The 24801-nt window shown below is 40.6% G+C and overlaps 1 pseudogene; it reads left to right on the top strand.

Moving 5' to 3' along the window:
• The first annotated feature begins 8869 nt into the window (after nt 1-8869).
• Nucleotides 8870-23554, top strand: LOC124086385 (large ribosomal subunit protein bL19m-like; annotated as a pseudogene).
• The last annotated feature ends 1247 nt before the right edge of the window (nt 23555-24801 follow it).

The raw sequence follows: 24801 nt of genomic DNA, 5'->3' as shown, positions 1-24801 counted from the left end.
ATATTAACACATGGTGCCTCAACCCTTGGATGCTTTTGGAGATTCACAGGCTGGCTCTTGGGAACCCTACTGTGATGGTTCTTTTTGAATGTTAGAAATAAGATCCACAGCCTCTAAGTTAGGCAAAAAAAAAAAAAAAAAGAAAAGAAAATGTCCATTTTCTTTTGTGCACACACTTTCATAGGAAGCTGCCTCCGGCATAAAAGGAGGAAAACTGAAAATTCTTAACAGGCTGTTCCTTGGCAAGGAAAATCCTTATTTAAGAATCTTACAAAGTGAAAGAATGAACAGGAGACAATGAAATGAAGCTCAAATTCATCTTTGAATAATATTTCTTTCTGAGATAGACTCAGTTATTGGTATTGCTTGGATGGTGACTTGCAACCATTTATACTCGACGTAGTACAGTAAAAGCAGTAGACAACCTTAGGCCTAAACAATGACTGGAAGGAAGGAAGACTTTAAAAATTAGAAGAAAGGAAAATAAGTGCCTCAGCTACTCACTTAAATGCATTAGACTTCTTTTTGGAAATTCAGACTTGACCTTGAATACAAAGTGATTCTCACGTATAGTAAGCAGGATGGGGTAGAACTTTAGGAGCAATAACTTGTTGAGTCCTCTGAGAAGCCTGCTTGTTCTCACATCCCTGTCTGCTGCGGCTTCCCATCTCCTCTTAACCTGTTAACTGTTCCCAGTCCTTTGAGTTAGTTGACATGTCACTTCTTCCAATTTTCCCTTAGTCTTCCAGACACTGCAACTATCTCTGTCGTAGTACATATCACACCCAATTATAAATGTCCACTTTGCTTCCATTCCGTTTTCTACCCTTTCCCACTAAACTTCATGTCAGCTAGCATCGAAGGCTACACACCTGATACAGTTCCGGATACCTGATAAGAACTCTATAAATATTTCTTTAATGAATGAACAGAGTATAGATCTGCATAGCACTTCCATGGGCAATAAGCAACCTTCCTGCCTTATGGCTGCATTTCAAGGTTAAATATATTCTTGGAGCCACATCTAATTGGCCAGCATTTTCAAGGTTAAATATATTCTTGGAGCCACATCTAATTGGCCAGCTTCCCAAACACTAAATTATTTAGTTCCAGGAGAAAGATTTTTCTTTTCCCTTGGCAAATATTTTCTCTTTTAAAGAAAACTGGATGAGGTGACTGTTGGAAGAAAATGAAACATTACCATGTAGCTGCAGAGATGTCCAAACACTGCCAAAGCTGTCCCACAGGTTTGCCCACTCGGGGAATATCTATAAATATTTTCTTCAGTTAGGCTATTAAGGCAAAATTATCTTGAAAACACTTTCTAAATGTAATAATTCAATACCCTTCCTTTCTGCCCTTTCCAACACAATTGAGTATGAAGGGCGTCCTTCATTTAAGACTGCATTAGAAAATTTTGTCTTTCTTATCCTCTCTGATAAGAAAGGCAAAATAGTTCAACTTCAGAGTTTGGTCAAAAGGATCACTAACTCTTAAATCAGGTGTATTAGTTTTCCGGGGCTATCATAGCAAAAGTCCTCAGATTGTGTGGCTTAACCAATAAAAATTCATTTCTTCACTGTTCTGGAAGCCAGAAGTCTAAGATCAAGGTGTGGGCAGGGTGGGTTTCATTTGAGAACTTTCTCCTTGGCTTGTAGAGGATGTCTTCTCCTTGGGTCTCCACATTTTCTTCTCTTGTATATGTCTGTGTCCAAATTTCCTTTTCTTATACAGACTCCAGTTATCTTAGATTAGAATCCACTCTAATGACCTCATTCTAACTTGTCTCTTTAGTTAATGGGGGGGGGGGGGCTGGGGATGAAGCTCAGTGGAAGAGCACTTGTTAAGCATACAGGAGGTACTGTGTTCAATCCCCAGCACCACTACTCAAGACCCCTGTTTCCAAATACAGTAACATTCTGAGATACTAGGGAGAAGACTTCTGCATATAAATTTGGGAGCAAACAGTCCATAACATGAGGATACAATGTATTTCCTCAAATATTTGTGGGAAGAAATGAAAGACACAGCATCACAAACTCAATGGCTACTTTTTCAAAATTTTTAAATTTGTTTTTTATAGTTTATTCATGACAGTAGAATGTATGTTGACATATCATGCGTACATGGAGTATATCTTCCCATTCTTGTGGTTGTACATGACGTGGAGTCACACTGGTCATGTATTCATACATGAACATAGGAAAGCTATGTCTGATTCATCTTACTGTTTTCCTATTCCCCTCCCCCGCTCCCTTCTCTTCTCTCCCCTTTGTCTAATCCAGTGAACTTCTACTTCTTTCAAGAGTGAAAATCTGGGGCTGGGAAGAGTAACTCAGTGGTAGAGCACTTGCCTGGCATGCATGAGGCCCTGGGTTCCATTCCCAGCACTCAAAAGAAAGAAACAGAGTGAAAATTTATAATCTTTTAAAAACCCATGAGAAATGGAATCTGCCCATTCAACACTGGACAATCTTTAGTGGAAAGTCCTATGATAAGAAAAGTAGTAATTATTATTCTGTGATTTAAATCCCCTCTTCCCATCTGAGCAGAAACAAAATAACTGTAGTTTTCTTGTATTTTTATTTTGGTTTACCCATTCCTTTATATTTCCAAAGTACCTGGAGTCTGAGGGCAAGGGGTGGAGCTGTCAGGGTCAGGTAAGGGGTGAACCAGCCTCTTCCCCACCTTGGTTACCCCTACTAGTAGCACATGGCTTCCCTCCAGGACTCAGGGTGAGAATGAGGGGGTGGTTCTCTCTAAGGCAGAGAAAACAGGATGAAAATTGATTTGGGGATGTTACAAATCACATCTGCCCTGACTTTGGTTAAACATGCTGCTGATTGCTTTTAGGAGTTAAACAATGTTTAATAAGATAGCCCAAACCTGCCATCACTCTTCACCCAGACATGAGGGCTTTTTGTTTTGTTTTGTTCTTTATTTTTAATTCTTTGAGCAGATGGGAAAGCAGGCTGTTGGGACCATCATTTACTCTCACTTGACAACAGCAGGAAGATGAGCAAAGAAACATCAGAGGTGAACAGGGTGTGGCCCGGCAGAGGAAGTCCTGGACTTTGCTGCGCCCTGTCTCATCTCCACTTAGAACATTCTCAGAACATGCTCAGAACATTGCTCCTGTTCTTGCTACTGAGTTTCTGACTTTTCCTAAATCATTGGATTCTTGGGGGGGGGGGTTCCCCCGGAATGATGTTGGATGCTGTGAACATTTTCAATCTCTTGCCCAGTTTCTTTCTCAAACTCAAACTCATATGTTCTGCTCCCTATTGGACATCTTTATTTCAACATCTATAGATACCCCAAATTCCGAATCCGACCCCTGATCCCCACAACTTGCTCTCATCACAGGTGTCCCCATCTCAGCAGATGGCAGTCGCATTCTTCCAGTTACTTGGGCCAAAAATCTTGGAGTCACCTCTGACTCTTTTGTCTTTTTCTCACATTCCACAGGCAACCTGTCTAGAAATGCTACAGGCTGTCCTTTCAAACCATATTCAGAATCTGACCTCTCAGCACCTCCTGGCTGCAAACATCTTTTGCAGGATTTACTTCAACTGCCTCAAAACTGGCCTTCTGGCATCTCTCATCTCTTCTCTCATCCACTCTCCCAGCAGCCAGAGTGCATCCTCCAAAATGAAAATCAGAGCCCGTCACTTCTCTGTTCAGATGCTCTAGGTTTCCCATTTAATTCACAGTAAAATCCAAAGTCCCAGTCACAGCCCAGAAGAAGCCCCCATAATTTCGGGCCCCCTTTTACTTCTCTGGTCTGCTCTGTTGCCATTCTCTCTATCACCCTATCTGCTCCTGCACACTGCCCTCCCTGTGACTCCTGGCACATGCCAACATGTGTCTGCCCTCAAGAACTCTGGAGGAAGGTTCTTCCCTCAGATATCAAATCAACTTGGCTAACCACTCATCAGCCTTGCCTTCCTTTCTCAGTGTGGCCTGTCCTGACCACTTTAGCATCCCTGATACCTTTGTCTTGCTCACTTCTATTTTCTTCTGTATCTTCACATAGCTCACACATCCCATACCTTATTTATGTTTTCTGTGTTATTTGTTGTTTATTTACCTACCAATGCTTTTCCTTACCCTTCCTCAACAAGAGTACAAGGATCTTTGTTTTGTACTCTGAGATATCCAGCACCTGGAATAGTGCCTGGCACATATTAGATACTCAATAAATAGTTGCTCAATGAATAGTAACAATAAAGCATGTATTGTATCTTTCCAATGAGCGGTGGAATGAGCCTACTCTTGCTCACAAACAAAGCACACCAACTGAGAGAGGGCCCTTCTCAGTACACCATGATTTCAAAGGAGAACCTGATATACTTTTCTGCCTTGGAAAAAAAAAAAAACGATCAAAAACAGAGAGAAAAAGATATAGGATTTCTGCTCCGCCACATATCAAGTTCAATGAACAGTGTGGGTCATTTCTGCCTTCCATGTTACTAGAAATTAGTGGGAAAAATCACTGGACTTGGAGCCAGGAAACTCAGCTGAGCTTATGTGATGTGGCCTTGGAAACACACTAAATTTTCTTGGGCCTCAGTTTCCTCATCTGTAAAGCAGAGTGAATAATCCCTGTATCTGAGAGTCGTTGTGAAGATTAAATGGGATCATGAGTGTGAGTTGCCCAGCACAGCACACTCCTTACAGTCAGAGTAGCCCACTCTTGGGGGGAAAAATCGGTGGTCCAGCTCAAGTAACCCAGTTCAACACCTCTACCACTGCTTACCTCTGTGCAAACTTGAGCACATCAGCTGGCCCCTCTGAGCCTCCATTGTCTCATCCTTAAAATGGAGATAGAGTTGCGTCTCCCAGAAGACAAGCAAAGGGATACCTGGGTATGTGCCTGGTGCATACAAAGTGCTCAATAAATATTTGCTGCTGCCGCTGCTGGAACTTAGTAAATATCATTTTTCTTCCCTTGATGAAAGCTCCAGAACATGAGCCAGACCATTCATTTTTTTTCCTCCTTTGATGTCAATGATGACAACCTGCCCCTGAAACCTGGTTCACTGGGAACATTCTGATGGGATAACAAAAATGTGTTTCTTGGGTTTTCTGCAGCTCTAGTCCTATGACTCCTGGCCTGGAACTGTCAAAATAATCCTGAAACTCAGGCTTCCTGCCAAACTCTCCTGGAGAGGGAGAGATTCAGCATGCACTCCTTCCTTTCTCCCTGCAAGGTCCCCACTCCATCCAATCCAGTTCTGAGGCTGAGGCACACTGCGTCAGCTGTGCATGAGTGATTTGGTAAAACAAGGTTTATTTTTACATTAGCTTCCTTTGACAGAGCCCAGGGTGGTGCATGAAGAAGGCTGAAGGGTAGAGATATGTAAAATTGCTTCAGAAATGTCTATGAGATGCCATGGTCCTATGAGATGTCTCCAGGGTGCTCAGGGCAAGGGTTATGGCTGTGATGCCCTCGTAACTAACTTTGGGCTATGGCTTATGAAACCCTGCATGTTGATCAGGAATCAGAGCAGCTGAGGACAGACAGGACAGTAGTCTACCTTGAATTAGGTCTCTCAGGGTGATACGAGATGCCAGGGGCAGCAGTTGGCTGCCAAGCCTTGTTGCAGAATCATTACAGCTCCTTTGTCACTTCTGATCTTGATATGAATCTTGTAAAACAGAGACCCTCCTGCTTCTTAAGGCCTTTGAGTCAGAAATCTGTGAAAACAACTTTGCCCCATGCTCATGCAAGCACACCCTTTCCCTGGCCTCTGCTTCCCTGTTCTGACTGCAAAAGCTGGACCCTCCACAGAGCTGAATTGGACTCCTTTGAAAATCAGTGTGTCCCATCCATAAATAATCAGATGTATGAATGTAGACCTCTGATTGACACAAAATCATTTGTCCAAATCCCCAACAAGGACAGACATTAAAAATAGCTCATTGTCCTCCTCCAATCCCCTTCCTGAATTTTGAGAGGTTTATATTGGGGATCTTGGGTACAAGTGAAAGAAAATCAACTGAAATTGACCCAATCAAGAAAGGAACCAGGTGTGGTGGTGCCTGCCTGTAATCCCAGTGGCTCAGGAGGCTGAGGCATGAGGATCATGAATTCAAAACCTCAGCAACTCAGCAAGGCCCTAAGCAACTCAGTGAGACACTGTCTCTAAATAAAATACAAAATAGGGCTGGGGATGTTGCTCAGTGGTTAAGTGCCCCTGGGCTCAAGGCTCAATCCCCAGTACCAAAAAAAGAGAGAGAGAGAGAGAGAGAGAGAGAGAGAGAGAGAGAGGAGAAGAAAAAAAGAAAAAAAAATTTAAAAGAAAGAAGATAAACAGGTCCTCGTGACTGAGAAGTTTATGGCTGGTTTAGCTTCAGGCACAGCTAGGTCCAAATGTCAAAAGCTGTTGCCAATCATCAGTGTCCCTATTTAGGCTCTGCTTTCTTCCATGTCCACCTCTCTCCCAGATGGGCTATTCTTCTCTGCTGCAACATTAGACTCCCAGTAACTCCAGTTCCATGACTATATCTTCCAGGGGAAAGAGGATTTTTTCAGGGGCCAATATTGCCAGCAAAAGTTCATTTATTAGGCACCTGTGATATGCCAGACACTGGGTTGAGAAATGGGTAATGACTGGAGGCTTCATGAGGGCATTTGGGCTGTAAAGGAACATTTTTCATTAGCCCCACCAGCCCCTTCCAGAACCTGACTTTGTTACAAGAGGACCCTGTCATCTTGAGAGTGACAGGGACTCATCAGGTATTCCTGGGTAATAGAACCTTTTCTAAGAGGAAGAAGTCACAGTTTGCAAATGATACCATACCTGTTTCTGCCATCTCAAGGAGCCCACCATCTAGATGAGATAAAAATGAAAAGAAGGTCACAAACATGTTGGTCCCAGGCATAGTTTATTTGGTCCATTGGTATTTTTTTCTTTTGACAATATTGAAAAGACAGAACATTTCTCATTCAGAGCCACATTTTTGACTTCTCCTAAACCTATCAGGTATAGCAGTACTGAGCCCATATGCCCCCATGACACAGTGGGTAAGAACTGAAAAGGGGACTGGTGGCTGCTTCTGGGTAGGGAGTGTGCTCTGCAGTTTGCCCTGGTCCCTTGTATTCCCTATTGCCTTACACCCAGACCACTTTACCCATGAATTTTACTTGCTGAGGGAGTCTAAGTGTTAAAGAGTACAAACAAGAGGCTAAGGGCATATAAAAGAAGAAGAAATGAATTCCCTGGGTGGGAAAGGAGAAATCAAAAAAGAGATTCCAAGAAGAGATCAAATTTGAGCAGGCCTGAATGACGAGCAGAATTTTAAACACAGAAGTCCTGTCAATACATAAGATGAATTTTCCCACTAGAGTGGAACAGTGTGGGGAAGGGGTTTACCAAGGTGAGTGAAGGAGATGGAGAAAGACACAGGCAGAATGTTCACTGATGCTCTGGGACCTCAGCCTGCACAGCTCACACCACGATGCACAAGCAAGACGAAGGACCAGGTGACTGAATTCTGCAGCACACCTAACACACACAACCAGCCTCGCTACAATGGTTAATTTGAATTGTCAACTTGATTGGATTAAGAGTTGCAAAAAATTAAGGGGTTTCTGGGTGTGTCAGTGAGGGTGTGTCTAGGAATGATTGGCATGTGGAATAGCCAACTGAAGTGGAGACCCTCCCTAAGTATGGGCAGCACCATCCAATAGGATAGTGGCTTGGATGGAATAAAAGTTGGAAGAACAAGGAAACAGCAGCAGATGGAAGCTTGATACATCTTGAACCTGTTCTTGAATGCTGCTCTGATCGCCTGAGGATATCAGAATCTTGCTTCTTCATTCTTCCAAAGTGGACTCTGCCAGTGATCCTCCAAGAAGCCTTGAGTCTTGGACTAGGGTAGCACCATTGGTCCCTTTTGTTCTGGGCTTCAGACTCTTGAACTGTGTTACTACTGGTTCTTTCGGCTCTCTAGCCTGCAGAAGGCCATTGTGGACTATCCAGCTGCTGGTCATGTAAGCCAACCTACTAAGTCCCCTTTTTATAATCATACTTCCTGTTAATTCTGTCCCTGACTAATACACTCACTGAGGCCTCAGGACAGGCATGGGAGCTCATGGGTCCCGCACTGCAGTGGAGCAGCAGGCCAACCCACCCTGTGGACCTCAGGCTAGGCGCCAGGCTGGAAGCTGTGCTCCAAACTCAGTGGCACCTCATAATTGTGACCACAACCTTGCCAGACCTCATGAGTGACACACTCTCTGCTAAGGGTCAGGGCCTCTTGCTGCTTCTTCCAACTTCTTTCCTTGGCTATCTTTTGAACCTTCAATGCTCAGTCACCTGATCCTGGCCACCAGCCTCTTCTCAGAACAGGGAGAAGGCCCCCAGTTGATTCTGAGTTCCCAGGGCTCTGTATTACCCTCCTTGGGCTGGGGCCATTGAGGTGGATAGAGGGAAGATGAAAGTGAATAACAATATGTCCAGCTACCCTTTAAAGGTACTATAATCATCCCAACTTTCCAAAGAAGAAAATTGAAGCTCAGAGAAATTGATGACTTCTATTTCATCCCCCATCTATTGAGAATCACTTATGAGTCTTCCAGGATTTTATGGAATTTAGAAATCATATATGAAGGGCTGGCCTGGTGCCTTGTATGCATTCATTTGTTTAAATAATTAGTGGACATCTGCTACACCCCAGGCAAGGTGCTTGGCACACGGTGACATCACTCAACAAAGTAGACATGTTTCCTGCCATAGCGATTGTGTGTGCACACACGCTTGTGTGAGTGTCAGGGTTGGAAAAGTGGGGAGAATAAGTAACCACATACAACCAGTGAGCAATTGGACATCATGGGCTTTCAGGGTGGCAGCTCTCCAGAGAGATGAAGATCTTCAAGTTCCGGAAGGATGTGCCATCTCAACATGAGACTTACAAAACAAAGATATTCAGTGGGACATTTATTCTGGACCCAAAAAATGTGCCTGGGCGAAAGGTAAGAAAGGAGAATGAAGAGGGGCAAGGAGTCTGGGTGAGGCAGACCTTTCTCCATTGTGCTAAAGGAGTTGAATTTCATCCTAAGGCTCTCTGAAGTTAAGTGAGGTGGGAAGAAGAGAGGTGGAGAAGTTAAGTGAGGTGGAGAGAGATGGGGAGCTCTGTGCAATAACCTTGCAAGTGGTCCTTTGCCCCACCCCCACAGCTTATCTCAATTTAGCAGGCAAAGCAATCCTGTTAAAAATGTTCATCAGATCATGTTAGCCCTCTCCTCAGAACTGTGCAATTGCTCTGCCTTCACCTCTGCATGAAAGCCAAACTCCTCACCAGGCCCTATGACCTGGTGACCTGGCCTGTCACCTCCCTGCTCTTGTTGGATAACACCCCCACCCCAAAACCCTACTGGTAGGAAGACTCCAGCCACACTGACCTCGCTCTTCCCAGAATGTCGTGCCTCCCTGGAGGCTCCCCTTCAGCTGATACCTCTGCCTGGGATTCTCTTTCTTCTCCCCTCATCACCTTCACATCATTTTTTAAACCTTCCCAGTAAAATTTAAGATTGGAAATTGGCCCCACAATACCTCTAATACCTGCCCCCTTTTATTTATGCTTTGCTTTGCTTTTTCTGTAACACATATCTTCTTACATATTGTCAAGCCTTCTGGCCAAACACCACCAGGAACACAGGTGTTACAAAACATGTTCACTTTATTACTATCGGAACAAAGGAGATCATATACCAGAGAGACCCCTGGGGCATTTCCTTCCTTATAATGCACTACTACACCTGTGTCCCTGGTGGTCTTTGGCCAGAGGCTGTTAACAAATACTATTTTTTGTGCTATTTTTTTTTCTGCCTCCTTCTTAGCTTCAAGGAGGTAGAGATGTTTTGATTAGTCTGTTAACTGACATATTCAAAGTCCCTTAGAGCCATATCTAATGTACACTAGAAGCCCAATTTCTATTTATTGAAGGAATTGCTTATTAATCCACTTGTGAACAGGGCTTGATTAGGGAAGGGATGAGTTACAGATGCCCTGATAGGACTGATTTTGGTAACAAGATGGGCAGATGTGCCGTTCCCTGACATGAAGTAAACAAGAGTGGGCAGGTTTAAAGGATGGGTGGACTCAGAGAGGCGTTGGTTGATCAGCTTTATTTATTTACAGTCACAGAATCATTAGCCCATCAACCTGGATCAGCCTCACCCACAGCGAAAGCGATCACAATCCCTTTGGCCCCCCAAGGCAGGCCTAAGCCCCCAACTGGCCTCCTCTGTATAGAACCAATAATACCATTATATCATATACAAAACACTGTGTTAAACATTGGACACAGATGGCCTTACCCAGTTAACGTTCCTATGATTTTGAAGATGAGGAAACTGAGGTGCAGAGAGGAGAGATAAGGTTTCCATGGCTGAGCTGGAATCTGAGTACAGATTGATCAACTCCAGAATCTAGACCATTCACGACATGCAGCAGCCATGAAGCAGATGCCCAAAAAGGTGGGATTGAGGAGGTACCCAGCAAAGGTGACCTTGTGATGAAGCAAATGAAAACTGTTTTTGTTTTTCTCTGTGAGGGGGGAGCTATTTGCAGCAAACTCTGCTCTGCATCTCATGGGGAACCCCAAAGGCTGCCCAAAGCCCTCACAGCCCGCCAAATCCCATTAAGGCCTGTCATGCCCTATGGAGTTGGCCCTGCTGAGTTACATAACAGGGAGGGAGTGGTGCCTCTGACAGGAGGCATCAACTGGAAAGGCCACAAAAATTAAAAATGGAACCAAGCCCATCCTCACCCCCCACCACCTCCAAAGGAGAGCAGCAGAGGTCTGAAAACAGTGTTATTAACTACACCAGGCATGGGAGTTGCCATGGATACCACTAACCCAGCATGATGCCTCCTCTGCCCTTAGTCCTGAAAGGCTTTGCTCTTGGCCCTGATTCAGGCTGGCAAAAGAGAGGTTTTTCTCCCCACTTCCCCAAAACAGGTCCTAAAAGTACAAGAGGCATTTGAAGACTCAGAGCTGGGGGGAGCTCCTTCCATTCCATGTCAAGTTTTTTATAATTGTTTTCTTTCAAACTCTATTGTGCATCGAGTTTAGCTGCATTCACATTAACATGATTTTTTTTTTTTTTTTGGGTATGAGGACAACTGTGTTCTTATAAAGTAGGGTCCATACTACGAGAAAAAATTAAGTGACTTGGAGGCAAGAAGAGAGCAAACTAATAGGCAAAGAAAGGAGTTCAAGTGTCTGTGTATCTGCCTATTGTAAAGGATGGTCATTGGTGATCCCTGGAGGCATGTTAAAATTATAGAAGATTATACCGTAAAATGAGGCCTAAACTTTGTCCCTAAAGTGAAGCTCCCAGGTTTCTCCAATGCCAGAACAGTGAACAATCTCTGTGTCCCCAGGTGCTCAAAAAACAAAACAAACAAACAAAAAATTGTGCCTGTCACATTCCCAATAAACATTTATCAGATAAACATATTTGAGTGCTGCTTTTAACTTTTCAAATACTCCTTAGATCATTTAAGCCTCACAATTACACGAAATCAACAGTACCACTCTCCAATCCAAGCCAAAATGAGTAATATAAATGATAATCAATTAAAAGTGGTACAGTAAAAACTCACTTAAATCCGCAACCCAAGGCGGATTGATGGGTGGAGAAAGGGATGATAGATGGAGAGATGATGTGAACCAGCAAATAGAGCAGAACATCAATAGCAAAATTCCTGGGTTGGACAAATCTGAAAAGTGCTTTCATTCCCCCCAATTCTATGTCTTATATTGATTTCCTGAACATTTCTCAGACATTTGTTATAAAATGAAGATAAGTTAACATTAGTCATCTAAAATCAATCCAAGATTAACCTTTGCAGCCACTGAGAATTGAGCCAGAGTTTATCACTCAGGAACCAGCATATGACGGGGTAGCAAGCACCGCTAGAACCTGGGGGCTTGACAGTACAAAGGTTCACCTCTTGCTCATGCTGTTTGTCCACAACAGGTTAGCTAGGGGCTTTGTGCCAGCAACACCTTTGACGTTGTCATCTTTGTTGTTTTCTCTCAGAGCCCAGTTGACAGCAAGCCACTGGGCATCACCTGAGGCAAGGAAGAGACTGTCAAAGCATGAAACGTGTTTAGGTTTCTTCACATTTCATTGGGTTAAAGGAAGTGACAAGAGCCAAAGGAAGAAAGCAGATGCTGCTGAGCAGGTACATGGTCCTGCAGGTGACTCTCAGGCTGACATGCATGTGTATGCTCTTCTGTCCTTTCTCTCGTTTTTTATTGTAAACAACTCAAGTTCAGTGTCTGTGGGTTTTCTCCCCTAATTATGCAAAAACTACAATGCCCAGAAATTTGCCGCCTCACTTTCTGACATGATCAGTCCACATCTGCCATTAGTAATGATTGAACTTCTCATACCTGCACCCTCTGAGAAGAGAAGCTCTTTTCTACATGTGATACCCTTATTTTGCCAGCTCAATGATGAAATCCAATGGAAAGCATTCAAAGTGGGTCTCCAAACCCGAGGAACAAATGACGTGTGTGTGTGTGTGTGTGTGTGTATGTGTGCACCTGGTGGAGACTGAGGCTTAGCAGCATGGCCACCTCCTCTGGAAGCTCTCTCAACCTGACACTTTGCTACTGTCCCATCACAGCAGGGAGAAAGGGAAAGGAGAATCATTTAAGGACCCTGGGGCTCCTGTGGAAATTTCTGCAAGACAGAGGCGATAATAAAAACTCAATGGAGTGGGACAACTGGGAGGGAGAACTATTAGCAGGCTGACTAGAAGGGGAAAAGGGCTTAAAAGAAAGCCTAAGGTTTGTTTTCAAAGCAAAGATCTCATCTTCTCATTGGAGATGCCCCACCCACCACCATGTTCTCCCCCCGCCCACCGCGGCTGTCTTTGAGTCTACCTCTTGCAGTGATGTCTGAGGCCAAGTCCTCTCCCCAGAGGCTACAGAGCTAGATGATTCATGCTGTACAACCTAGTACATTCTAACACAGGCTTCTCTGAAAGGCAGCTTGGCTCTGAAGCTGTAAAGTACAAAGCCCTTCACAGCAACAGCCAAACAGGTACATAAATGAATCAATATTCCAGCACTCAGCACACTCGCACATATTTACTACAGAAACATGCTGGCCCAGGCCCAATACCTGGGCTCCTAACTGTGCTAGTCAATATCACTCGTCAATTAAAAACTAAAAGGAGTTTTATCACTCCCCCTGACACCCCAGACTCCTGGCTCATAAAATGGATTTCAAGTCAGTGTAAATAGCCTGCTTTGCCCAGCAGCTGTGTTCCTGAAAAGTTTCTTATAAATCAAATCCTCTTTTAAAATGCATGAAACTCGATGTTTAAAAGGAATGCTGTGATTAATCCTTTTGTAAGGCAAAGAATCTTCCTATTATATAAAAACCACTACTACCTCCTGTCCCCATCCAGATGCGCTCCCCCCGGCCACCTCGTTCTTTCTCGTTGTCACCTCTGCCCACTCACTTCATTCTGTAAGGTCAGCTTTAGGCATAAATAACGTTATTAAGAGACCTCACATCTTTGAGGCTTGAAAGCAAATCAAAGATCCATCTTTTTAACATGTATCTTACAAACATCCTAGTGCAGAGAGGGCTGCAGAATACATTTTACTTGTCTGCAGATACCACAATACACAATCACCAGAAATGCTGACAAGCTTCGCTATGAAAGACCCAGCTGATGGGCTCTGCAAGAGAGGCTCATCATCCCCCTCTTGAAACAAAATCGAAGACAGCATCTTGGAAGACAGGTGGAGATGTGGTTAAGGATGCTTTTATTTCCTCTCTCCAGCTCACCCTCCCCTTCCTGCTAGCAAAGACCGAAAAGTAGAAGGAATTGTGGAAAATTCCATCCTTAAAATGTCATGAACACTTTTGCTCAAAGGATGAGGCCAAAGATTAGCCCAGTGTCTCTCCATCTTCAGTCATGTGGGTTTTGGTCACATCTGTGTAATAGCTGTCGTTATTATTTATTTCTTTTAGTTAAGTTGGCTCATTGATTTGTACTTAGCCTCATGAAAAGCAACCCATAACATTGAAGTTTTGAGACGCAGTTGTAATTTTTCTAGACCCTGTTAAAAATGCATTTGTAACTATTTTAAAATGTAGGTTAATCCAAGTGCCAACTAAAGTCATCCTGTGAGCCACTATTGATAAGCATACCTTACTTGGCCAACACTAGATGAGGTGGCCTCAGCAAATCCAATTGAGCCATGACAGTCTCAGTTCCCACTTGGATGGATGAATGAAGTCTCCTGTAGGAGCAGAAGCATCCAACACAACACTTTGGATGGGCTCAGTAGGATGGATGAGATTGGCTCTGACAGAGGGAGTGAAGGAAAGCATTTAGGGAGGGTATATAGCCAGGTGCAAAGATTCAGGGGCCTGTGGTAGGAAGCATGGGGTCAGAAGGGGAACATGCTGTGTGGCAGGAGAGGTAGAAATTTCTAAGCTCAAAGAGGAGGGTTTTTTTGTAGACTTAGAACAATTTTAAAAATCATCTATTTTGTAGCATGTAACAGGATTTCCTTTCCTTTTATGGATGCATATGATTCTATTATATGTTGTTATGGATTGAATTGTGTCTCCTCAAAAAATAATTTATAGAAATCCTAACTCCTAATGCTTTTGGAGACAGAGCCCTTGAAGAGGTAATTAAGGTTAAATGAGATCATAAGGGCGGGGCCCTAATCCAATACTTAGGACTCTTATTAGAAGAAGAGGCTATACCAGGGAGATACAAAGAGAGAAGACAGGGTGAGAGCACAGCAAGAAGGCAGCACTCTGAGAGCCAAAGAGGGAAGGAGAAGCCAGTCCTGCCAGCACCTTGATCTTGGATCTCCAGCCTCCAGAACAGTAAAGAAATCGATGAACATGAGCACACAAAAAATCTCTTCAAAACTCTACTTTCAATTCTTTTGGCTGTGTATGCAGAAATGGAATTACTGGATTCTATGTTAATTTTATTTCAATTATTTTGAGAAAACTCAAAAAGAAGATGCACCAAACTTTTATATTTTTTATAGTTTTAATTGGAGCTTCAATGCATAGGCACTCTTAATTAAATCACTGGCCATGTGATTGAACTCAATCTCCAGCCCTCTTCCTCTCCCAGGAATTTGATCTGAGCCAAAATCCCAACTCTTGAATCACCAGCTTGGTGATTCAGCCCTCATCCTGAAGCAATTAGGATATACCACTGAGTCACCTTCTTAGCATAACAAAGGTACTCCAATCTAACGTCCTTATCAGATTTTCCATAGTTGCTGCACCATTTTTAATTCCACCAACAGTGCGTAAGATCTCCTATTTCTCCACATTCTCACCCACATTTATTATTTTCAGTGTTTTTAAAGTAACTATGTTAACAGATGTGAAGTAGTATCTCACTGTAGCTTTTATTTGCTTTTTCTTAATGGTCAGTGTAATTAAGCATCTTTTCCTATGCTTCTGCATGTAAATCTTTGGACACTCCATCTATTCAAGTCCTTTGCCTATTTTTGAATTATTGTTTGGTTTTGGTTGCTGAGTTTTAGGGGTTCTCTCTGTATTCTGAATATTAATCTACATTCAGATATATGATTTGGAAATGTATCAGTCAAGGTTCTCTAGAGGGACAGAATCAACAGGAAGTATGATTATAAAAGGAATTTATTAGATTGGTTTATACAGTCAGAAGCTGGATAGTCCATAGTGGCAGTCTGCAAGCTGGAGGGCTGGAGGAACAAGTAGCTGCACATTACAAGAGGCTGTAGCTCCAGAATTAAGAGGGATCAGGGATGCAACCCCAGTCTGAGACCAAAGGCTTCTGGGAACCCCCTGGAGAATCACTGGCAGAGTCCACTTTGGAAGAGTGAAGGAGCAAGAGTCTGATATCTTCGGGCAATCCAAGCAGCAGTCAAGAACCTATTCAAGAAGAATGAGCTTGAGACTGCTGTTGCTTCCTTGTTCTTCCATCTTTATTCCAACTAAGCCACCATCCTATTGGATGGTACTGCCCATGCTTAGGGAGGGTATCCACTTCAGTTGGCTATGATACATGTCAATCATACTAGACACATCCTCATTGACACACCCAGAAACCCCTTAATCTTTGGCATTTCTTAATCCAGTCAAGTTGACAATTCAAAATAACCATTACAGGAAATATTTCTCCCATTCTCTTGATTGCTTTTTTTTAAAAATTCTATTTGTTACATTTTGATGCACAGATTTTTTTTCAGTTTTTATGAAGTTCAACTTGTGTATTGCTTTCTTTGTCACCTGTGTTTTTGGTATCTCATCCAAAAAATCATTGCCAAGTTTAATGTGAAGTTTTATGCCCTCGTTTTTTTTCTAAAAGCTTATTTTTTTGGTCTTACACTTAGGTTTTTTTTTTTATCCATTCTGAATTAATGTTTGTATATGGTGTTAGTAAATGTCCAATTTCATTCTTTTTTATGTGGATATCCACTTTTCTCAACAAAGTTGACTGAAAAGACTGTTCTTTTCCCCATTGAGTGTTCTTGGTAACCTTTCAAAAATCACTTGACCACATATGCAGGGATTTATTTCTGAGCTTTCTATTTATTCCATTGGTTTACATAACTGCCGTTATACCAGTGCTACACTGTTTTGATTACTATAGTGTTAGAGTAAGATCTAAAATCAGGAAGTATAAGTCTTCAGCTGTGTTCATTTTCAAGATTGTCTAGTCATAGTCCCTTGATATTCCATGTGAATATTAGGATAGGTTTTATACTTCTGCAAAAAAAGTCTTGAGGTTTGGAAAAAGATCACATTAAATCTATAGGTCACTTTGGGTAGTATCAATATCTTAACAATATTAAATCTTCCAGTCCATGAATATGGGATGTATTTCTGTTTCATTCTATTGTCAGTAGAATTAGTCTTATGATTTTCTTTTCATACTATTCATTGTTAATGTATTGTTCATTGTTATTGTTGACTTTGTGTCCTTTTGCTTTCCTGAATTTGTTTATTAATTTAACAGAGTTTTTGTGGAAACTTTGGGGTTTCCTACATGTAAGATTATACCATCTGCAATCAGAGATATTAGTACTTCTTCCTTTCCAAATTATCTAATTTGGAATTATCCAATTTGTTTTTGATTACCTTTTCTTGCTTATTGCTCTAACTAGAACTTGTAGGACTTTGTTGAATAGAAATGGTAAAAGTGGATATCTTTGTCTTGTTTCTGAGTTCAGAGGAAGAACTTTCAGTCTTTTGTAATGGAGTTTGAAATTAGCTGTGACTTTTTTTGAAGTAGTTTCCTTTTTCATCTAGTTTGATGAGTATGATTTATAACTATACTTATGCTTTTGTCTTTAAAAATATAAACAAGAATTAAAAGTTGATTTGTGCACCAAAATTACATTGATACAGGTTTGTCAATTTGTTTACCAGAAAACTTTATATTTTCATATGGCTTCACATTGCTAAGTAGTTAGCATCCTTTGGTTTCAACTTGGAGAACTCCCATTAGCGCTTCTTGTAGGACAAGTCTCGAGGTAATGAACTCTTTCAGCTCTTGTTTATCAGGGAAAGTTTTCATTTCTCCTTCATTTTTGAAGGACATCCTTGCCATATGGATTATTCTCGGTTGACAGTTTTTCTTCTTTCAGCAATTTTGAAGATATCATCCCACTACCTTCTGGCCTGTAGTTTCTGCTGAGAAATCTACTGATAATATTACAGAAGGCTCCTTGTATGTTCTGAGCTTTTCTCTAATGCTCCTGTCAAGATTCTCCATGTGGGTCTTTTTTTTATTTTTAAATATTTTTGGTTGTTGATGGACACAATACCTTTATTTAATTTATTTATTTTTATGTGGTGCTGAGGATCAAACCCAGTGCCTCACATGTGCCAGGCAAGCTCTCTGCCACAGAGCTACAGCCCCCAGCCCCCCATGTAGGTTTTTTAGATTTAGCCTAGTTGAACCTCTTAAATCTCTATAGCCCTTTATTTCTTCAACTCTGGGGAAATTTTAGCTATTATTTTTTCAAATAAATTTCTCCTCTTTCTCTTTCTCTTCTCCTTCTAGAACTCCCATGATTCCTAATTGGACTGCTTGATAGTCTCCTGTGAGTTCTCTTCATTTTTCTTCATTCTTTATTCTTTTGATCTTCTGATTGATAAGTTCAAATGACTTATCCTCAAACTTAGCAATCCTTTGTTCACTTGATTAAGTCTGATAATGAACCCCTTAAATTCAATTATTATATTTTTCAACTCCAGAATTTGTTTGGTTCTTTTTTATAGTTTTCTTTGTTGCTATTCTTAGCCTATTCATGCATCATTTTCCTAATTTCATTGCTATTCTCTTTTATCTAACTGAGCCTCTTGGGGGGGTTACTGGGGATTGATACCAGGGGCACTTTACCACTGAGTTACAGTCCCACTCTTTTTATTCTTTTATTTTGAGACAGGGTTTTGGTAAGTTGCTGAGAGTCTTTCCAAGGCTGACCTCGAACGTTCTGTCTCAGCTTCTGGAGTCACGGGGATTACAGGAGTGTCCCACTGAAACTGTCCCCGACTGAGCTGTTATGGGCCAGGCTACATGGGCAATGACCAGACGGACTCGGTTTTACCCTGAGACTCCATATCATATAAGAAATGCTTCTTCCCTGGAAAAGCCCCACCTGTGAACCCATTAATAATTACCTAGCACAACATACTTGGCAACACAAAATAAGAAAATTCTTATACAATGTAAAATTGTTCTCTTTGGTTTCCATTTATCTTGGGCAATGTACCTCATTGGAGATTGATTTTCTAGACGTTAGTAACCATTCTCTAACTTGTAGTGAAATGGGGTCATTTTGACCCACTTCCCTTCTGCTTGCTTGCTGCCATGCCAACCTGGAAAGTCCCATGGGAAATACCAATGTACCCATTGCATTATCTCACTATCTGCCCAATTCAGCTTCTGTACCTGCTTGCTTGCAGCTACATCAACTCAGATGTGGATTTTGCAGTTTTTGCCTTTAAATATCCTAAAATGCTCAGGCTCAAGGCTGTTCCTTGCAGAGACACTGGTCGGAGGAGTCACTGGTTGGCCAGCTAAATAAAGACTCTTCAATTTGTGCAAAACTGGGGCTTGGTGTGTTTTTTGAGCAACCTGCCCCATAATAGAGGATCTTTTTTTTCTTCCCATGTTTTTTTTTATTGGTGCATTATAGTTGTACATACTGATGGTATTTATTGTTACATATTCTTGCGTGCACACAATACACAATATAACAACATAATTTGACCAATATCACTCCCTTGCACTTCCCCCCTCCGTCCCTATCTTCCACCCTAAGGCCTTTTTCTCTACTAATCTCCCCTTGCTTTTCATGCATTCACCCGTCACCTTGCTTTTCCTTTTTCCTCTCTAGCTTTGCATATGAGAAAAGAACATATTACCCTCAACCGTTGGAATTTGACTTATTTCACTTAATATAATGGCCTCTAGTTTCATCCGTTTTCCTACAAATGACATAATTTAATTTTTCTTTATGACTGAGTAAAACTCCATTATGTATATATACCACATTTTCTTTAACCACTCATCCATTAGCAGACACCTAGGCTAGTTCCATAGTTTAGCTACTGTGAATTGTGCTGCTATAAACATGGATATGCATGTATCACTGTAGTATGATTAGTTTAACTCTTTTAAGATAAATACAGAGGAGTGGTATATCTGGGTCATATGGTAGTTCCATGCCTAGTCTTTTAAGGAATCCCATACTGATTTCCTCAGTGGTTAAATTAATTTATAATCCAACCAATAGTGTAAAAGTTTTCCTTTTCTCCATATCCTCTCTAGCATTTACTATCTTTTGTATTCTTGATGACTACCATTCTGATTGCTGTGAGATGAAATCTCAGTGTAGTTTTGATTTGCATTTCCCTAATTGCTAATTATATTGAACATTTTTTTCACATACTTTTTGGCCATTTGTATTTCTTCTTTTCAAAAGTGTTTGTTTAATTAATTTGCCCATTTATTAGTTGGGTCATTTAATTTTTTGGTGTAAAGTTTTTAGAGTTCTTTATATGTTCTAAATACTAATCCTCTGTGAGAGAGTAGCTAGCAAAGATTTTTCTCCCATTCTGTAGGCTCTATTTTCTGTTTCTTTTTTTTTTCTGTGCAGAAGCTTTTAAATTTGATGATATCCCATTTACAAACTCTTGGCATTGTTTCCTGAGCTTTAGGGGTACTATTGAGAAAGACATTGCCTGTGCCTATATGCTGGAGTGTTGACCCTATGTTTTCTTCTAGGAGTTGCATAGTTTCTGGTCTAATTTCAAAGTCTTTGATTCATTTTGAGTTGATTTTTGTGCATGGTGAGAAATATGTTTAGTTTAGTTTCATCCTTCTACATATGGATAACCAGTTTTCCCAGCACCATTTGTTTAAAAGGCTGTATTTGTTTCCAATAGATGTTTTGGGCACCTTTGTCAAGGATCAGGTGACTGTAGATGTGTGGGTTTATCTCTGTGTCTTTTATTCTGTACCATTGGTCTATGTGTCTGTTTTTATGCCAGTACCATGCAGTTTTTGTTATTGCAGCTCTGTAGTATAACTTGAAGTCAGGTATTGTGATGCCTTGAGCATTGCTTTTTTGAATTATAATTGCTCTAGCTATTCTGGGACTTTTACTCTTCCAAATAAATTTAGGACTGTTTTTTTTTTTGTTTTTTTTCCAGTTCTCTGAAGACTCTGACTGAGCATTTTTAAAACAATCAACAGTTGTTTTAAACTGTCAGTAATCTGGAGATTTGCATGTCTTTAGAGTCAGTTTCTGTTGATATATTGTTTCTTTGAGTGAGCCATATTTCCTTGTTTCTTTGTATGCCTTGTGGTCTTTTATTAAATAAATAGCCCTCTCCCACAGACTTTATGGACTGGCTTCATGCAGGAAAAGATCTTTACTGGTCTGATGGTTAGAAGTTATTGGACCTCTCAAACATTTCTTAAGCGTGCATCTTCTCTGGGCTTGTGAATATGTTTTTCACCCCAATATTTTTGACTGATTTTAGTGATTTTTAATTTTTGTAAAGGCTTGTCTCTACTTCTTCTTGGGAATTTTCAGATTCTATTTCTATTGTATTTCTTCTACCCATAATCTCTTGCTTCTCTGATGGCTGTCTATGGAATTGCAAACTCCTGCTATTAAGATGCCACAGTTCTTGCCTCTATTTTCAGTATGACCTCCAATCTGGTATTATCTATAAACCATAAAATAAACATTTGATAAAACTGGACTCCATAAAAATTTAGAACTTCTGCTAGTCAAAAAAATTCTGTTAAACGGAAGAATCGTTCAACATGGTGAATTTTATGTTTCATATATTTTAACACAATAAAAACTTACAGGACAAGAAAAAGACAAGTCAAGTCATAGACTAAGAGAATATGTGCAAGACAAATATCAGCTGAAGGACTTTTTTTCAGAACATAAATAAAACCTCTCAAAACTCAATAATAAAGAAACATAGACCTCAAAGAAATATAAAATATTTGAACCAATAATTCACTAAGAAGATAAATTGAAAGCAAGTAAACATATGAAAAGATAACCAATATCCTCAAGGAAATACAAACAAAAACCACAATGAGATACCACTACATATTTATTAAAATGGTAGAATTTTGTGAAAGAACGAGGAATAAAGGGAATGCAAAGTAATTTAATCAATTTGGAAAACAGCTTTACACAGATTCTTTAATATCACTTACCTTATGACCCAGTACATCCATTCTTAGCAAAATTGAAATGCATGGTTTAAATAAAAATGTACACATAAATGTTTATACTGACTATATTCATAAACATCAAAAACTTGAAATAACCCAAAAGTTTTTCAATAGGTAAATGGAGAACCAAAATGATTAATCCGTATAATAACTCATTGATAAAATGAAATGATGACTTGTTCCTACAATATAGGTCAATCTCAAGTGCATTATGCTAAGTGAACAAAAGCCAGACTTAAAGGAAATAGAATTATCTTTCCATGATTCCATTTATATGACACAAATAGGCCAGTATTTTCTGTGCCTGGGTTTGGGGAGGGTTTTCTATGAAGTGGTGTTTTGGTGGTTATATGACTATATGCATTTGTCAAAGCTCATAGAATTAAACACTAAAAATGGTGAATTTTACTTTATGTAAATTATACCTCAGTAAACCTCACACACACACACACACACCATACATATAGACATTTACATATGTTAGAATTTTTTTACACCCTTGTCAGGACTTAGTAATATTGTTTTTAAAATTCTAGTTATTCTAACAAGTTTTCATTTTCCTAAGTATTAGTGATATGGATCATGTTTTTACATGCTTATACAGCTGCTTCTCAACTTACTATAGGTTGTATGCCAACAAGTTAAAAATATAGTAAGTCGAAGATGCATTTAACACACTTAACCAACCAAACATCACAGCTTAGTAACATGCAATACACTGTGGACTTTTGATTGTTTGCCCTCATGATTATATGATTGATTGGGAGCTGCAGCTCACTCATACTGCCCAGCATCATGAGAAAGTTCCATACTATATATAGCTAGCCTTGGGAAAAAAAATATATCCAAAATAAATATCACTTTGCACCATTATACAGTTGAAAAATCATAGGTTGAATCATGATAGTTAAGGATTCATCGACCTATATGCTTATGTGCCTCATAGAACTGTCATATGTAGTCCCTAGTGCATGTAACACTCAACAAATTGTTTTGGGGTCTCAATCTGAGCAACTGGTCATGGCAGCCTGCATTGTAAGGGTTGTGGAGACACAGTAGGCCTGACCTGAAACTTCCTGGCTACCAGGGTGCTGCTCCCTGTGCCAGCCTCTGTTGCTTACTATTCTCAACTCCTGACTTCATTCCTCCAAGAGAAAGAACAAGCCCTACAAAATTTCATACAGAAAGAAAAGAAAAAGGAGAAAAATGCTCCCATTCCAGAGTTCTATGCTTAAAGTTTCTTTGTGATAGTACAGTAGACCATGTTCCAGCGGAAAAACCAACCAGTTTCTGGAGATTTGCTTCCAGAGATCAGGAGAAGGACTTGGAGCTACTTTTATCCTTATAAATATTATTGAATGGCAAGGTGTTGTAATTTGCTTTGAACTTTATGAGGCTTGAATCTACTAGATCCAAGTGGTCACATTAGAGAAATGACTGAATGGTAGCTTGCTATACTTACAAGATGCCCTGCCTGGGTTTAAATATGAAGCCAGGAGCCAAGAACTTCCTGTTAATAAGCTGAAAATAAAAATGAAAGCTAAGCCCTGGTCCAAAAGCTGGAAATGTCCAGATTTTAATTTTAAAGGAATCAGATTTGATCTTTATTTAACTGAAGAACAAATAAAAGAAGCTCAGAAGTGGAGTCAGCCATGGCCTGGATTTGCTATGATGAAGGAATCTGATACTTTGGAGCTGCAATAATGGAAGAAATTGAAGCATCAAAAAGTCCTGATTCTGAGAATGAAGTTGGTTACATGCAGAGGATGTACTGAATCTCAGAGGCTTTATTTTAACACCAATTTAATTTCATTTATAAAACATAATCATTAAATGAACTAAGCATTTCTTACAAAATTGTATATGAATTTGGAGTGCATAACAGTCAAGACATTTTTCATAGAAAAGGCAACATTTGAGCTGAGACTATAAAGAAGACAGATGTTAGAGGTGTAAGAAATTGGGATGTGTCATTAGAGTAGACAGGCTATGGGACTCCAGATTCAGAATCAAAATAGTATAAGGCACACAGGAGAATACTGAGGTACATTTGAAAAATGTCAGGTGGTCAGTTACAGGAGAACTATGGACAGTAAATAGTGATAAACATAATAAATTTGGCTTATACGTGAGAAGTCTTAAAGGTCGAATTAAACATAGTGACTCTCTCCCAGAAGGTTTTCAAATAGTCTTTCATCTGAGAGTTTGTGAGCAGTAGCAATACACGTTCAGAGCTTTGTTTTACACATGGAAAGAGATGAAAGGACACCATTTGAGACCATTCCCTCGGGGAAATGTGTAATATTCTAAGAGGGATGATGGGGAATCTCTCAGGGGGAAAGGCCAGTACAGGGTATCAGAGATCAATGGGGATAAAAAGGGCACCCTCACAAAAGACATCTTGGCACAATGTGTTGGAGCCCAGGAGGGATGCAGAAAGCTCCCCTGTGGTTTGGGGGTGGGGCTACTTAGCATGAAGTGATAGAATTTAGGCTGTATAAGGTGCATATCCACATGGGCAACAGCACAGCATACAGGGTCAGCCCCAGGTGAGTGAGGAGCCTGTCAGTAGGACACAGCAGAGCAGCAGCCTCGTGTGCCAGACACTGTGGGGGGGGGGGGGGGATATCCATGATGGTGGCAAGGACAGTAGTAATGGGAGATTGGTTACATAAAGAGTTGATCAATATGTACATATGATTATGATCATAGAAGACAAGTTTATTTTCAGAGAAAGGAATGGATTGACAAATGCAGAAAAGGAGAAAAGTATAAAGAACTAGTGATACTGGTCTGAACTTGTGGTTTTCCTTACATAGAGACATAAAAAATAAGTATAAATAATTAATCCCCTAGGTCATCTGCTGAAAATACCCAGGAGCACTGATAATCTAGTAGTAATAAGCACACCTAGAGTCCAGTTCTTGGTACCTAAATACCATTCTTTGATGAAAGGCACCAAGGGACCTTATGGAAGTGATTTCTTTCAGGGACACGGCAGGGCAAGTGTAAGATAAGCTTA

This window comes from Marmota monax, unplaced genomic scaffold, assembly GCF_021218885.2.
Source record: "Marmota monax isolate L192 unplaced genomic scaffold, Marmota_monax_Labrador192_F-V1.1 WCK01_AAM20220418_F8-fsc00024, whole genome shotgun sequence".
Lineage (NCBI taxonomy): Eukaryota > Metazoa > Chordata > Mammalia > Rodentia > Sciuridae > Marmota > Marmota monax.
The sequence above is the reverse complement of the archived record's forward strand: the minus strand, read 5'-3'. Positions and strand labels throughout refer to the sequence as shown.